The sequence below is a fragment of the Cryptomeria japonica genome, chromosome 4, assembly GCF_030272615.1.
Source record: "Cryptomeria japonica chromosome 4, Sugi_1.0, whole genome shotgun sequence".
Lineage (NCBI taxonomy): Eukaryota > Viridiplantae > Streptophyta > Pinopsida > Cupressales > Cupressaceae > Cryptomeria > Cryptomeria japonica.
The window spans coordinates 306,609,377-306,628,631 of record NC_081408.1 but is presented as its reverse complement, the minus strand read 5'-3'; positions in this window follow the sequence as shown (position 1 = coordinate 306,628,631).

The following is a 19,255-nucleotide window of genomic DNA, read 5'->3' as shown; positions in this document are numbered from 1 at the left end:
AGCATATCCATGTTAGACTAGTATATCATGCTGGGATAATTAGCTAATCTTATCATCATCTTTATGCTAGATTAATCATCATAGATTTAATAGCATACATGTTAGAAATGCATTCATGCTTATAATCAAACATCACCTGTTCTTAGAGTTGTTATTCCTAAGTCACTTTTCTCAGTGATCTGAGAGAAAAGGCATTGAATTCAGGGATCCTGTGAGATAGAGAACAATGAGACGTCCCTTGGGAAGTTGAGCTATTCAATATAGCTCCCATAACTTGCACCAAGAGTCTCATTGGTGTGTGGACACTTTGAAACTAACTTTCATGTTTATGTCACCCACATTTCCTGCACACAACTGACATTTTGGATAACCTAAATTCAAAGATGAGATCATCAGATATGTATTGTGAAGAGTTCAAGGAGAGTTCATTTGGTTGGACAGACCTTATAAGATCATGAAGGAGGACATTAGGGCCATCACCGGTTTGCTGCTGATTGGTTAGCATCCAGAGAAAAATATTTCAAATTCTTAGGTTAACAAACTCACCAACACAAATTCAGACCAAAAATCGATGAGGGTTAGCACCATTACTGATAGAGATATCAGATTTGGCAGCATGATCATTGGATACAAGGTAACTCAATCGAATCATCTCAATTATGTTTCTAGCTTCTGCATATATGCCACACATAAGATTATGAGAGAAAATGAAAAGATAGATCTCTGTGGATGGATGTTAGATGAGTTGTTAATTAACCTTGAGAAGATCAAAGGAGAGAAAAAGGGGGTATTCAGTTATGGGAATCTTATTGTCTGCTTGATGCTATTTTTCCTTAATGAAACTCTTGGTTTTGGGAAGAGACAATGGGCATTTGATATCCCGGTAGGAAGACAAATGAAACAATCTATTGCTACTCTGGGTAGTCAACGAGATGATAAGGTTTGGGATTATTTTAAGGCATTCTAGAATGCTATGAAATCTAGAGAGAGGGTTCCTAAACAAATTGTTGAGAAATACTCAACTGAGATCTGCTTTATGGTTAAAAAGGATGAAACCTTAATGGAAGAAGTTAAACCTCAGAAGATATGGATAGATGAGATGGGATATGAGGTTGATGATTAGATTTTGGATGCTTATGCAAATATGTTAATTCATGCTCCTATTGATGAGACTAAAAAATCCTTTGGTACTACAAAACAAAAGAAGCAAGAGGTTCAAATTGAATTCAACAAGAAGAAGAGGGAGAAACAGCAAGGCAAGACCAACAATTTTTTTGAACAAGTATCCTAGGACATCAAGGCCTTAATGGATGTTGTTCTGGAAAAAGGAAGGAAGAGGGAAGAGCTTCAAATATTCATTGAGCCTATTCCATCAGACTCTAGAACTGGAGATGACACACCTTTAGCATTCAAGAGGGTATTGAGGAAAAAAGGTGAGGAGACTAAGGATGAAACAAGGAAGTAACCGATAAGGAAGGTCACAATCAAGGTACCGACAAAGAAAAGAACTCCAAAGGAAACAATCAAGGCATCGACAAAGAAAAGAGCTCCAAAGGAAACACCTTCTGCACCATCCGATACTGGTAGAAGAAAGAAGATGGATGACACAGACCTTGCTATTGTATATGGTAATGTAACTATTATCCCACCCAAGACTTGTGCAGAATTGGTAGATGAAATAACTAAGGATGGTATGTTAAAAAATGTAGAATTTTATTATGAGCACTTAGATGATGATGAGCAGAGAGAAATTGAAGAAGCAGTTTTGTTATATCTGGATATATTTAAGAAAGCTTTGTTTGAAATTGAGAAGTAAATACTAGGACAACTATATGACAATCTAGATGCTAGGAGATTATCAGCTATGGAGGAGGATAAGTGCATAAAATTCAAGAGTTATTAACTACTTGTGGATCCATTACTCCAAATGAGTTGGATATGACACTTGAAGTTGTAGACAATACAATCTTTCAAAGCAAGCACATGATAGTTAGTCTTATGTCAGGTAGGGTTAATAAAATAATCAGTGAGACCCACAAGGCATGGGTTCAATTCTTTGCTGAAAACCCTGGTTTCTACACTTCACCGAAAGCTAAAACAAACACTACTGACATCCCAGTTGAAGGGAAAGGCAAAGGTATAGTAGGTACCCCACCTACAATTTTGAAAGATAATAAGGCATTGGATGAAGAGCCCCCGATAGAATCTAATGTATAGGACACATAGGTGATAACGGAAAATGTAGATATGCCGACAGATTCACAGAGTGTACAGGTTGCAAATGTTGAGGACAGTAGTCCTCCAGATCAGAATGTATAGGTCAAGGATATAGTTCATGTGGAACTGACAGTAACTAATACTGTACCAAGTGGTGAAGCCACCAATGCAATAGAGGAAGTTATTAAAGTTAATCAACCATCAAAGAAGAAGAAAGAGGAATCCAATAGGGAATCGATAGTGAGCACATCATTATTGTATATTGACACCTCCCTGGTAGAGCAGAAGAGCATAATTGAGATGAGTTCTACTGAGCTCATGATGATAACTGCTCAAAAGATGATGAAGGAAGGATTTGTGGACAAAGGAATTATTGATCAGTCAATCCTAATATTGCATAGACTTGTCTTGGAGTGCCATTTTGACAAAGGAGCAAGCCCATCCGACAAGCTCAAAATAATTACTAAGCACATTTCTAAGGATTTTTAATCTTTACAATAGATATCTAACCGAAAGGCATTGGAGAGATTCACACAAGCTAAGAGAGCTACTTTTGATCAGATGATTGAATCAGAGAAGAAATATTTTTGACAAACTAAAGTTAATTGATAGTGTTTTAAGGAAATGTACTAATATATATAGAATATGTTGTAACACAAGATTACTTACTAGAGATATAGATAAAGGGATTAAGGATTCTTAGGATAAAATTGTAGGTATAGTCAATTCTTTTGATGGTTCCAATTCTTTGACTACTTCGATTGATGGATATATTTTGGTATTAGAAGCTCAAGTTTCAGCTCTTAAAAGGGATAAAGACAAAATCATAAGGAGAGATAAGGGGCTTAGAGGATTGGTGAGTCCCTGGTTGGACTCTTTGAGTGTACCTAAGAAGGAATGCATTGATATGGTTGGTAAGCCCACACTAATAGAGCTTAAAGAGAAAGAGTCTTATGCTCACATGCTTAATGGACTTGTATCTATCTCCAACACATTCAAATCTGGTTGGGATACCTATCTAGAGCTTTTGGAGAAACCCCATCTGAAAATTTTCAAGTATATTCAGCTCCGGTAAGGTGTTTTGGGACACACTCTTTGTACAATATTTCATTCTTCATCCCGGTTTTTGGTATTTTTTTGGCGTTAATGTCAAAGGGGGAGGTATAGGTGAAAAATATATTCTTGACATCAGGAGATATGGAGTATATATGGAGTATTTGTACAAATCATGATCACAGATGGATATTCAGCTTAGGGGGAGCAATTTCAGGGTGAAACCGACAAATGGAAACCATTATCATTTTTCACATGAGTTTTGCCATCAATGCCAAAGGGGGAGATTTTTGGAAATTTACACTCATCTAATTGGTTTCATATGTTTTCATTGATGGCAACATGTTTCAACTTCATTCTTTGGTTTGGTTGTTCACCGACAGACACTTCATCGACATCGACATCGACAGGTATCATCATTGATAGGAAGGATTCTATGGGTATCGGCATTTATGGCCAACATGACTTACATTCAAGGTACCGGTATAGGAGGCCGACATCATTGGGAGATCCGACAATCGACAATTTATTTTGATATTTATGTATATATGTAATTGAGCCGACATGCATAATCATTTTGTAATTATCTATGTAAGCCGACAATAGTCATGAAGGATTGTAAGGGTATATAGATCAGTTGATTAGATCATTTTATGATATGATAGGATATGATTGTAATGATTGTAATGATTGTAATGAGAGGAATGCTGTAATGTTAAGATTATGTAAGAGGTTATTCTGGTAAGGGTTTGGAGTTTCAAAACCGGAATAGTCAGAGCTTGAACCGAAACTCAATCAGGCATAGAAGATGCATTAAATGAGTTCAATTTTATGTTTTCTTATTCAATGTAACTATAGTCAGTGAGACTACTTTATGATGAGCAGTGTGCTCTAGGCTGTAAGCCTTCTTGCAAGTGCAGGCCCCCATATTATGTAATTTCTTTTCATATGGCCAGTGGATTTGATATTGTGGGTCACAAATCCCACCATGGTTTTTCCTCTTTGAGTTTTTCCACATATAATTCTCTATGTTATGGTATTCATTTGTGTGATTGGCTTATTGATTGCTTTACTTCTTTCAATTATATATATACCGATTTATCGATTGATGAATGCATGTTATAATAAGGTTAAAATTGAATATTCTGGTAGAACATTGATTCATCCCCTCCTCTCAGTGTTCTTGGATTGCAACAAATCCTATGTTATGTGGTGTTCTTATGTTGCTGATTTATTCTTTATTGATGCTATCTTATGGTTACATTATTCTTAATTAATTGTTCTTATAAGATCACATAAGATAGGATTATTAAGCATGATATTTAGATTAATTTTTGACATCATTAAGGAGAAGGATCAAAGCATTGTTTTTCAAATTAAGGAAACTTAATTTTCAAAATTGAATAAGTTTCATATTTTCATAACATTGTAGTTATCTAAGCCTTGTATCTCATCCTTTGATTGATTTATTGGATAGACATCGCTCTTCACAATCTTTGTTATTGAACTTGTATATTTCCCAACAAGATTTAGCTAATAAACTAATTCCTAATATTTTCATTATCATGTTCTCACCTTAAAATATTAAATTGAAGCTAACATTTAATTTTAATATTTAATTATTTCAATCAAAATTCATATGTCTAAATTAGTTTTTATAATATCACATTAACTATTCAATTACCCTAAATTTATTTATGCCAAGGTCATTTTTCCCTTACAATTAGAAGTTTTCTAATTAAATTAATGAAAGATAGAATTATACATTATTTTAATATTTTTCCTTGTTACTTCAATTTCTTCTACATATTTTAAGCTATAAATATTAATTTTTTTAATCAAATTTTTTATCTTTTAAACTTTAATAATTAATTGACTACATCCAAAAGTTATATAAATATAAAACTCAACATAAATTAAAAACTCTAGTGATATAAACAACAACAAAAAAAAATAAATTGAAAACCATTGTGGTTTTTGTGAGACCTTAGTGGCATTTGCAAAATCACTAGCCTCTAGTGATGGAGACTCAAATGAAGATAGCTGGATGATGAATTTTTATACAAGGTGTTTTAAAATGCATGCATTTGGATGATAATGGGCATAAGGAGGAAGATGAATTTATCTTCAATTTACAGTTAGAGACTTTCTTGAAGGGATATAGGAATTATCCTAAGATTGTGTGGAAGGATTTTGTGGTGGCCTAAAATGGCACTCTTGTTTAGAGTTTGTAAAAAGGTTTTCTTATTCCAACAAAGGTTGTTCAAGGGTATCATTTGGTTGCTCATTATGCAGTGCTCCCAAGGTGATGGTTCTTACTTGGGTCTCTAATAATACTAACTAGATAGTGATCATGGATTTTATTCAAGAAGTGATGGGGTTTATTAAATTATTTGCTGGTATTAATTTGAACCATACTATTGATGAGGGAATTTGTGTGCACGTTGTTAGGGCTACGATGGAGTATTATTTAAGGGTTGGAAATTCTATTTTATAGTTTTATCCCTTTGGGGAATCAACTCTTTCATCTTCCCAAGCTTTTGGTTAGACTTAGATCTTAAGGCTCTAAGATGGGGTTGAGGTCTAGACTAGGGATAATACTATTGTTCTAGTGAAGGATAGATTTTAGTTCATTTCTTCTTGTATGTTTCCCACCATTGTTGGGGAGTATTTCATTTCATTTAAATCAATTCTTACATTAATTTAAAGTATTTTTTATGAGACTATTGACCATGCTTATATCTATATTGGGAATCCTCTAGATAATTGGGTGGTTTTCAAAATTCCATATGAATATTAATTTTGTTCAAAGATGGGTTCTAAAAAGAGGGCGTGTGGCTAGTCAAATTTAGGTGGTTGTAATAAAAATATATTCTTTGTATTTTCCTTCCAATCTTCGGTGGAAAGCATGTGAATTATATAGGGAGGTCCTTGGTAAATCTATCCTTTTTCTTACAAAATGGTATAATAGTTTTGTGCTACCAAGAAAAACCTTGGTTTGGTGTCTATATGGGTTAGACTCTCAAGGCTCCCTTTGGAGTACTAACACAAATAGATTTTTTGTGGTATGACAATTTATTTTAGTTAGTTTTTATTTATTGAAAATTTCACAAATCTACAAACACTTTGTTTTTGCTAAATTTTATGTATATTTTGATACTGATGTGGAGCTACTAAATTTTACAAAACAATACTGAATATGGTGTTTGAAGCAAAAAAAACTATGAATCCTCACAATTTTGCATGCATTTCCATAACGCTAGGTACTTCTCTTATACTTGCCAAGGTTTCAAAGAGCATTAATAAATTTTAGAAAAATGGTACCACGATTCTTCCCATGGTTGGGAAGAGAGTCAAGATTTTGTTAAAGAACAACCTAATATAAGGGAATAAAAGAAAGGTTTAAAATATTTCAATGGATATCCCTCTTGGGGGAGTGATGGAATTTGTCCTTAAGGATAAGAGAAGTCCTAACATAGTGATTAAGTCTCGGTTGGTTGAACTTGACTCCTCTTCAAAAAATAGAGGTTGGTTCTTGAGGACTAGGCTTCAATTTCTATTAAGAATTATTTGGCAAGGGTTGATTTTGAACTCCCATCATCAAGTTAAGGTTGATCCTTTGTTGTGGCTCTATTAATTTATTGGGGCCTCTTTGATTCTTTTGCTAGTTCTATTGTTCTTGTTTTTGTGTTTTAGTCTCATGTGATTGTTGTTTGTTTTTGTTGTACAAAGTTTTAGGACACTTTCAAAATCTTCTTTTGATTCATAGCTTTGATAAAAAATACTTATCTAATAAAAATATAATTTCAAAAAATATTTTATTTAGTTTTATAAATAGTACAAATTTAAATATATATAAATATTATGAAACAAATTTGAAATAAAATGAATAAATTATATAATTTAATATTAAATTTTGTTAAGAAAAATACTCGAAAATAATAATCAATTTATTCTAAATCATCATAAAAAGATCGATTATTTCTTTGCATTTAAAAATGAATTTATAACATGTTTTTTTCTATCCTTTATTTGAGATTTAAGTTAATTACTTTTAAGGAACATTAAAAGGAAACATTGCTCTTTCATTACCAAATTTAAATAGTGAATTCATAGCATAGAATATGCTATTCTTTATTTGAAATTTAAACTAATTATTTATAAATAATGTCAAAAGGAAAGATAACTTCTCATTAGCAAATTTAAATAGTTAGGTTATATTTCTTCTTTACTTTTAAAAGTGAAGTTCTAATATGTAATTTGTTATTCTTCATTTGAAGTTTAAATTAATTAATTATAAAGAATGTTCAAATAAAAGATTATTTTATTATTATTAATTTTCAATATTTTTATTCATTATTTAAATTTTTAAATAAAGTCATTTGTTTTATCAAATTGTGGTAAGACAATTTTGTTATTTGATAGTAAATAATTTATTTACTTTTAAAATAGTTTTTCTATTTTATAGTAAACAATATATATTTTTTTGTTAATATAATAATAGTACTGATTGGCTAAGAAATCTAATGTCTCAATGATAAATTTTATTTAAATAATATTTATTTAGTTAATGTATTTATTTGAAAATAATTTAATTTGATAATTTAAAAAAAATATATTAAAAATAGTTAAAATATTGTGTTGATTGAATTTACATATGATGTCATGGTTATGAATTTAATTAATTTAATTATTTTTAATTTTTAAGTTTAGAATGAGGAGCTATTTTTTTGGTGCTACTTTATTATTCACTTTAGTTAATAGTTTAATATATACATATACATATACATATACATATACATATACATATACATATACATATACATATACATATACATATACATATACATATACATATGCACATACATACATACATACATACATACATACATACATACATACATACATACATACATACACACATACACATATACATACATGCATGCATGCATGCATACATACATACATACATACATACATACATACATACATACATACATACATACATACATACACACATACATACATACATACATACATACATGCATGCATGCATACATACATACATACAGTCTCTCTTAGCCGATAAAATTGTATGGATAGCAAGTCTCTGGGCCATAATGCAAGTCCAAGTTCGGTGGCTAGAGAACAAGCAGAAAAAACCTTCAAGCAGGCGGTGGTAGAAATGCAGAGGTTGCCAGAAGGAGTGAAGTTCCTAGCAAAGTGCCCATAGGATGGCCCTCAACCAAATGACGTGCGAGGAGGTAAGGATATCTCTGAAGGTGCACTCATTTTCATTCCTAATGAACAGATGTTTGTAGTGATTAACAATGAAAAAACTAGGTTAAGAAGTATTGTGGTTTTTCTTGCTGCCATGGATATTAGTAAGGTTCCATCCAAAAATTATATGAATCTTTGGTTACATAATACATGGGGAAAGAAACTAGGGTTTGCATTTTCATTTTGTCGCATGATTCAGAAAGGGCTTTTTAATTTTTTTTTTAAAGACCCTAATAGATAGAAAGAAGTTATTAACAAATAATATTGGAGCATTGGGTTTGGTTGTTTTCGAGTGGTTAATGGGAACCAGATGTTAACTTGAATGAAATTTTGGCTCTGTCGAGCCCGAGATGGATTACTGTGCATAAAGTTCCCTCATTCTCATGGAAAACTTTATCCCTTGCTCTAGAGCCTATAGGGAATGTTTTACATATGGATGAGATGATCTCTCTCTTACCCCACATGGATGCTCCTTTATTGGTCTCCATCAATCCTAGAAAGGATTTTGCCAAGTGACTTGAAAGTGGAATTGGAGAAGGAAACTGTTATTTGCCCCATTGAATTCCTGGGGGAATAAATGCTTGTTTCTTATGTAGGAGAGAGAGGCATGTCAAGAAAAGCTGCACAATTATTAATAAGAAAGTTAAAGATGACAACCATAAAACAAAAGGGGTTTCTTCTAGTGATACAGTTAATTCTGAACCTAAAACTAGGGTTCAGGTTGAAGCGACTCCCAAAACATGGGCCTCAAACCTTGTTGATATCATTAGTTCTGGGGTTCATTATGTTTCACCCCCTCCTCGTCACCACCTCCTCATTCCACTCAGCCCAACATTGTCTCTCCATGTCCTAACCCTATTTTGTCAATTGCCAATGATAAACCTTGTTGTGTCTCAAATTCTAGTATAAGTCATGCTCCTCCCAAAGCGGATGCATTTGTTATTGATAAGCTTGACTCTCTCAGTGCCAATATTAGATCTGCAAATTGTGGTTCTGTTGATGATACTGAAGAGGATAAAATTGTGCAAGGCGGGATTATATGGTTAGAAATCCAAAGAAACATTCAAAATGCAAACAAAACCATTTTATACCTTGCAAGTTATCATCTCCCTCAAATTGAGCTTGATGAAGTGAAGGCGCCCCTTGATGATGCTCCACTTGATGTGCTCCTTTGATTGATTTGGATGTGGAATGCTCTCCTTTGTGCTCAACAAGATAGATTGATGGATTTGATAGGATTGGATTTGAGTGATGGATTAAAGATGGATGGATTTGAATTGAAAGATTAGAGAAAGAAGAGGAGAAAAGAGCACCATGACAATGCATGAGAAGTGGATGATTTGTGAGGAGAATAGGCTCCAATTTATAGATTGGAGAAAGTCAATGGAGGGCCAAGATTGATTTGATCATGAAGGGTTGAGATTGATTTTAGATAGAAGTCATGGATCAAGGGTGCCTTGGGAAAATAAACAGGAATATAAAATTCCTTGGGAAAAAGGGGGAGAAATTTGAATTTCAAATATGAGGAATTAAAAATTCCAAAATAAGGATGCATTGAGGGATTCAAAGAAATTTGAATTTCTTTGAGAGATTCAAAGTTGAGGTGACATGAGTGGGAATTAAAAATTGAGGGATAATGATAAGCATGATTATGAGAGATTCTAGAAGGATTAATTAGGTTGAGTGGGATTAGGAAAAGTGATTTGTAGGAATCACATGACTAGGTTAATGAATTAAAATTAATTAATTGAGTGGGGTTTAGAGGAAATAATTATTGGAGGGGACATTAGAAGAATAGGGGAATAATTAATTTATTTGATAAATTAATTATTAGACAATAATGATAGTATTAATTAAATTTAATTTAATTAAAAATGAGAAGAATAAGGATAACACAATTAAATTAATTAATTATGTTGATAGGCTTAAATTAATTAAATATTAATTTTAAGTGTCTACAGATACAACCCCCTGCGTGCATTTGGCTCCTTCACCCCCAACCATTGGTGATTGAAATCCCTTGCTTGTACACAAAAATTTGAATGCCCAACAGCTTATCCTGGCGAAACTAAAGAACTTGAAAAATACTAGAAATAGAATCTATAAGTTGATTAAGGCTGATAATCAGGAGATGAGCAATTGTGATCAGAGTAAGGACTCTAGCTCTATAAAGGCTCTGTTGAGGACCCCTAAAGGTGATAAAGCAATATCATTGAGAGACAATCTCCAGACATTGTTGGTGATCAGATGAGGTTTAAAGGGTTTCAGGGGGATGATAAGTCCTCAGATGATGGTTGTCAAATTGATGTATACCTAGATGATGCCTCCAAAATTGTAGAGAAGATGGAGGAAGTTATAGGTGGTAATTATCTTGAGGAGAAGGATTCCCCTCCAAATAGCACTCCTCCCTTCAGATTTGGCCTGGTTCCCAACAACGATTATGGATAATTTGGCAAGGTGACTGATTCTAGCACAACTATTGGGACTCTAGAGAATATGGAGATTGAGAAGTATTGTGAAGATGATGTTGATAATGATAAGGCTATTAAATGGGTTATAGTCCCCTTCCAAGGAGACCCTAATAAAGACCTAGTTGATAAAGCCATGAAAGAGATTGGGATTAGAAGGACTAAGAGGAAAAAGAAAGCCAAAAAGACAAAAAACAATCCTCTCCCTGTTTGAAAGAAGACCAAATATTTGAATTTAAAAGGAAGAGAGGAAGACACATTGGATCTTCCATTTCTAATTGAGAGAAGAAAGTCCCAAAAAGAAGGTTTCCCAAATGCTATAACAACTTTAGGGCCCCAATGGAAATAGTCCCATAGGTTCCAATGAAATTAAATCTTTGTTCTTAGAATATTAGGAATTTGGAATCTCCAGACAGGAAATATGTTGTGAAAAGGTTTTTGAAATATAGGAAGGATGTGGACATTCTGCTTCTATAGGAATTGAAAGTTGTGGGATTTTGTTTCGATATAAACTTGAAATGCATTTGGAGGGACACTAATTACTTTTTAACTAAACATGAGAAAGGAAAAGGAGGTGCGAACATCCTGCTAAGCAACATGTGGAACAAATGTGTTGTTCGATGGGGGTGCTCACCATGCAATAGGATGGTCTGAGTAATTCTAAAGCATGAAGATCTTGAGTTTGGGGTTGGTTCCATATATGCTCCAAATAAGTACAAGGAAAGAACAGAACTTTGGAAATGGATTTATCAAATTGATGATATTCTATGGATCATGGGGGGCGATTTCAATATGATAGATAGCTAGCAAGACAAATATGGAGGTAAGAAATTTGAGTGGAAAGGAGATGAGAGGTTTTTTTGGAATAGAATATTGAACAAGATTAGACTCATGGATCCCTTGGCAGAAGGTAAGAAAGACTTTAAAGGGGTCTGGTACACGTGGTGTAACTCCTAGCAAGGAATCAAAAGGATCTATTGTAGATTAGATAGATTCTATCACAATGTGGAGTTTTTCAGGGCCAAAAAGGACTCTGATGGGGCCTTGATGAGAGTTACTCCCTATAATCTCTTGGATCACCACCCCATATCTATTGGTATCTTATATAAGGATCTTCCCCTGAGACCAAGTTCTCTGAAGAATGCATTTGCTCTCAATACCCCTCTGCAATAGGATGAAGATATCATGCAGGCAATTTGCATTATTAGACACTTTAATATGCAAATTGTGAAACAAGATAGCTACATTGACATCTAGAATGAGTTTATTCATAGTTGGACTTGAACCTCTTTTAGGCTATGGGTAAAAATAGAGCCAAAGACTTTAGAAGGATGGAATCTGAAGCCCATTTGACGTTGTTGAAAGTGGAAGAAGATATACAAAACAATCCCACTAACATTGATACAATGTAGGCCTTGTGGCTTGCTAAGGGAGCTTTGAGAATGATACATAATGTGATAATCTAGGGAGCCAAAACTAGAGCCCAAATTAATTGGTTGGAGCTGGGTGATAGAGGGTCCAAGTATTTCTTCCAACTTCTCAAAAATAAAGAATCAAAGGTCAGTATTGATAGTATATGGGAGGATGAGGTTTCAATATCTGATCAATCAGAGATATTAAAGGCCTTTGAATGCTTCTACCAACAACTTTTCACCTCTGAAGACAATAATAAGCAAAAATTGAGAGCAAGAGACAAAATTCAAGGGATTATCCCAAAGAAAGTCAACAAAGAAGATGTTGAATGCTGGAGAAAGAGATCTCAATTGCAGAAATCAACAAGGCTATCTTAGAACTAAGTAATGACAAAGCACCTAGCCCAAACGGTATCCCTGCCAAATTCTATAAAGAGTGAATTGATTAGATTGACCAAGACCTATTTTTGGTATATAAAGAAGCTTTTGACAAAGGCTCACTAGGGGGTGAAATTAACAGAGGTCTCATAAAGTTAATCCCCAAATAAGGTAACAAAACCCTGATTAAGAATTGGAGGCCTATCACGTTGCTTAGTGTGTCCTACAAGATTTTGGTGAAGGTATTGGCTAAGATAGTGGAAGGAATACTACTGAAGGTGATCAATTCCACCCAAACTGGGTTTGTGAAAGGTAGTTATATTCTTGACAATTTGCTTACCTGCGAAGAAGTCATGAATTGGGTGAAGGAGTCTAAGTAGGAGACCTATATGCTCCTATTGGATTTTGAAAAGGCATATGATAGGATAGAATGGAGTTTTGTGCACATGATGATCTAGAGGGTATGGGATTCCCTAAATTCTATTGTCAGATGGTAAAGACCTTATTGAAGGATGCGAGGGCTTTGTGTTGATGGAAATGGATGTAGATCCAAAGACTTTAATCTCTCTAGGTCTATCAAGCAGGGTTTCCCAATAACACTTGCTATCTTTGTCATTGTTGTAGATGCATTGTATTATTTGCTGAGAGACTGTAGTATTTCCCCTGGGGTGAAGGGACTTACTCTGCCTAATGGGGATGACATATCTTATGTTCAATTTGCAGACGATACAACCATCCCGGCAGAATGCTCTGAAGGAAATATAGATACCTTGATGGAAAAATTAAATGTATTTTGTGAAGCTTCGGGTAGCAGAATCTCTCTTTCTAAATATATCATGTTGAGCTAGGAACCTAAGCCTCTCTTATGGTTCAACAAGTATTCTCTTTAGTGGGGGGGGGGGGGGTAGTTTGCAGGTTTGATATCTTGGAATTCCCTTTGTTATTTTGCTAGATTTGAAAGGTATGTGGGAATGGATAAAGGGCAAAATTGATAATAAACTAAGAAAATGGAATAGGCATTTCCTATCTATGGCAGGAAGAGTACAGGTGCGTCAGAAAGTTCTATCTTCCTATAATATCTACTACTCATATGCATGGCTCTTCAATAACTATCAGTTTGATTATATCTTGAGATTAATTAGGGGTTTCTTTTGGTCTGATGGAAAAGGAGGAAAGAAATGGCATGCCATGAAATGGAAATGGTGCATAGTGAGTAAAGAAAAGGGAGGTCTTGGTTTGAAGGATTTAAGACTGCATCGAATCTCACTTGTGGCTAAATGGATTTGTAAGGCCTTACAAGGGAATGAACCATGGAAGGTTTTAATCAGACACAATATTGCTAAATTTGTGCCTAAGAAAAGCACTAAATGGAAGGGCCTATCACTTAATGATATCATTGTAGGGAAATTTGATATTAAGCCTGCAGGTTCGACGATCTTGAAATCCATTTAGAAAGGATGGGATATTGTTAGGAAGTTTGTACTGAATAATGACATCATTTGGGATGATAAGGAGGTGTGAGGAGAGAGGTCAATTTGGTGGAACCTTAAACATAATAATAAGCCACTAGCACTTCTCTAGGGGTGTTTTGCCAAGGCATGGGCCTCCAAAGGATTGGTGAACTTTGCAGATATAATCAAGGATGGTTTCCCAACTAGTTGGGTTGATGTGATGTTGAAATTTGATATTCCCATTTCACAATGGAAAAATTTCACTATCCTATATAATGCTTGTTCCTCCCTTTCTTTCCCCAAACCATGTGTTGTGGATATGTCAAGGTTTCTTTCTTTTAAGTGGCCTAATGGGACTATTTTGACAGATACTAAAGCCAAAACCATGTATAGATTGCTTGCAGATAATGGATCTATTTTAGAGCACGCCACTTCCTATTGGAACTTGAACCAGTGTGATTCCTTTTGGGGTAAACTCTTTAATATTTTCTGGTCTAGATTTGCATAAACCCCCTACAAGAAATCCTAATGGTGGACCTTCCATTTGCACCCTCTGTAAACTTCCAGAGTTTGCTAAGAACATTTTCCTGGAATGCCTCTTTGCTAAGGAAGTATGGAACATGTTTGGGTTATGCATTTGTGATAACATCTTTATTCAAGAGATCATTTTTGGTTATATTCATGGCATTAGGAAAGATATTAATATTTTTTGGTCGAATTTCTATGGTATATTTGGAAATTTAGGAATGATAGTGTGTTCAGTGGTAGAGATAGATTCCTTACTGAGTCTCTCAGGAGACTCATTTTTTATGATGTTGATTTGCAAGTTACAATAGCCTTTTGGCTTGCTAGAAGGAAATTTGAGAGACTGATTCAGGATGGTTGCGTTATAGTTTTTTGCTGATAAATCTCACATGGGTTTACTTGGACCAAAATCTCTAAAGAAAGATCTCCATTTGAATTTGGTTTAAATGACTTCATCAGAGGTCTTAATCACCAAAAAAAGATGAATGAACCACCCCATAACTAGAACATTCTAGCTGTTGAGTAGGTCATACATCCATATGTGGACCCAATTTTATGGGGCAAGGTGCTGATGTGGAATGCGGGCACATAGGGATGGACATCGTGGATTGAGCCTATGGGAGATGATGGTTCTCTAGATGGAGAAATCATATATAAATAGGCATCTATTATCTTGTACTGTAATTTTTTGATGTATATGTTCGTTGGACACTTGTTGTCTACTACTGACTATTTATAGATACTCGATGGATATACTATGTGGTCACTCAGGGATATGAGCTACATATAATTGATATCTTCATCCTTTCATAATGTGTTTTTCTTATATTTAATATAAAAACCAATATACTATAATATGCTAGTAAAATTGTAATATTATTTAATATAATAATAATTAACAACATGCAATAGTAATATATTATTATTATAGTATTAGTGTTTTTAATATTTTTTTCACCTAAATATGTTTAATGTATAATTAAACTAAAAATAAAAATAATGCTAAAATATAATATAGCAATATATTATATTAATAAAATATATAATGTTATAATAAAATAATATACTCTATTTAAAATAATTTAATATACTAATATAATATATGCACCAATAATAATATTATAATATTAATATATAATATAATTATTGTATAATATTTTACTTACGGTGCACTTTTAATTCATATTATATTTTTCCAAATCAAAAGTTACAATTTTTTTTTTTGGATCGATAAAAGGCCGAGGCCAAAGAATTTCATTAATTTAAAAAATAGATAGATTTACATTTACACCTCCATTCGGTGTGGGCACCGGTAGGAAAGAATGGAGGGAAGAAAACCTCCGGTGTAGCCTAGATCCCTCAAGGATCAGAAAAAATTAAGAATGCGATACAAAATGGAGATACAAGATCACAAAGGGAACTTGTCCAAAATAATGAAGATTGTATGTAGAAATCCTCTGTGTAAATTTGAGCAACAGATTGCCCATCTCTTGGGGTGATGCTACCATTTGTGGGTGAAAGTTCTTGCTATTCCTGAAACACAGGGTTAAGCATGCTTTGCTCCTTATGCTGCACAAAATCTTGAGAAAATCTCTCACCAGAATGTTAGGAAAAGGAAAAGCGAACAGGGCAACTTATACAATATATCATACCTGCCTGGATGGTCACCCTGTTAGGATACACAACTCAAAATATTAGTCTCAAAAAATCTCCAAAAACATAATGCAAGAGTGATTATCCATCGAAGAGCATAAACTCAATAAATATTAACGAGGCAAATTCCATAAATATTCCAGGCCATATCCGTAGCATACCCCCATCCCGAGTCAGAGCCACTGCTGAGCATCAAATCTGAATTAAGTAAAATATCTTGATTTGAGAAATTAAATCATAGAAGCCATCTATCTTTGGAAGAAATCATCATTTTCATCGATACCGTAATAACCCATAAGTTATCGAACAGGTCTAATAGCAATCTATCGAAATACCCAAAATTCAAATAGTATCGTTGAGACCCAATGATGTCTCATCGATATAAAAAGGGTATCTAAGGAAAGGGAACACCGATGAACTCTAAAAGGGACTCATCGAAAGTAATGATTCCACCAAAAGAGGATATCGAAGAAAGTAGAGACGGTTTTCATCGACGGGAAAAGGCTTTCGAGGAAATAATACCATCGGCGCAACATGAAGGAAACTTATCGAAAGAAGCGTTCTTATTGAAGGAATGCTATCGATCAAACTGAAGGAAGCTACATCGATAAAAGATATTGATAAGGATATGAGTTTCGAGGAGGCTAAAAGACATGTTACCGATATGTGTGGTTTTACTGATGAAACTTTATCGAGGAAGATTACTAATGAGCTCATTGATGAAAGATGATAGTGGAAGCAAATCATCAAAAGAAAGATGTCCTCGATGAAACAATAGACCCAATTCATTGAAGGAGTGTAGTGATGTCGATAGAAAAAGTGTTTTGATGGAAGGATAAAGGAAGTTACCGAAGCCTAAGGTTTCTTCGACATGAAACCCGATGGATATCAGATATATATTGATGAGGAAATAGGTTTCGAGGAGGATAAAAGGCATGTCTCTGATATGCGTTGTTTTGCCAATATAACTTTATTGGTGGAAGATCACAAGAGAGGATAAAGAAAGGCTTCGGTGAGACAATAGATCCATTCATCGACGGGGCATAGTGATATCGATGGAAGAGGTATTTTGGTAGAAAAATAAAGGAGGTCATCGAAGCCCAAGGTTTCTTCGACATAAAAACCTGATGGATATCAGATAGGTATCGGTGAAGAGACAACCATAGTGACCGAATATAGCATTTCAATGAAGGGAGAAAATACCTAGGCTACCATCTTAAAGAATATGGTTCGAGAGCCTTCCAGGCCCTAATTGAGTGTCATGGGAAAGATTTAAGTGAGATAAAATTTTATCAGGTCGACCCTTAATCTAATAATATGATGTTGGAGATTACTGGGAAGAAAGAGGAAAATTGACATATGCATTTGAGACTGATTTAACTTAAAACTGAGAGAACAGGCAGGAAAATAGGAAACTATATATGAATATGATTATATAGATGCGAGTCTGAACAAAATCCTAATATATTGTGAATGATGATAAATATATAAAAAAAAATAAATACATATATAAATAAATACATATATAAATAAATAAATATATATATATATATATGAGAATATACATACATACATACATACATACATACATACATACATACATACATACATACATACATACATACATACATATATATATATATATATATATATATATATATATATATATATATATATATATATATATATATATATATATATATATATAGTGACCATGGAAGGCCTAGAAAGCCTGAAGGTGGCTGGGGCCGATCATAGAGATGAGGATAGCTAGGTAAGTGTTAGTCCTAAAAGAAGGCAATATCTACATAAATAATAATACTTATATATCCATGATCACATATATCCGGGAGTGAGATATGCCAGGACGTTTATATACCTATGCTCATTAATGTATGGTATTGCCTCCTTCTAGTCTTAAAGCTTATCCTAGCAGAGCTGCAAGACTAAAAAAGCTAGATTTAGGAGTGATCAAATATAAGGAGGAAATACTTAAACATCTGAGTCTGAGATGGATAAATCTAAATAAGAGAATGAAAATGGTTATATAAATATATATAAGTATATAAATGTAAATATAAATAAGTATAAATAAAAGAAGAAGAAAAACTATATATATATATATATATATATATATATATATATATATATATATATATATATATATATATATATATATATATATATATATATATATATATATATATATATATATATATATATATATATATATATACATAAATAAATATAACTAGATATCTAGTTATAAAACTGAAACCTATTATTATTAATTTATATTGTTGTGATTATTATGATATTATTTTATAATTTATTGAAAATAATATTCTTAATATAAATTTGAAATATTTGAAATGTATTGTATTATTATTTTAAATTATGTTTAGTTATAATATTATTTTTGTAGTATTATTAGTAATATAATATTAATAGAGTGCCATATGATAAGTATAATACTATTATATTCTTATTTTGAAATTGTAATATTATTTTATAGTTATTAAGTGTATAATATCAGGGCCAAGGTTTAAATATTGGTTAGAGTTAGGGTTAGGATTATGGTTAGGGGTGGTGTTGAGCATCGAATTTAAATCAATAGAATTCCATGGTTTTAATTAAAGCTACGAAAGTTTTCTAAAAAAAAAATAAATCAAGCATGCCCTTAAGAATTTTGATAGAACCCTTGAAACTTCCACCGACATCAAAATCCTAAAAGTTATCGCCCAAACCAAAGCCATGGGATATACACACTAACCTCTCACCGAAATGTCTAGTTTGACCGAAATGGTACACCTGTTGT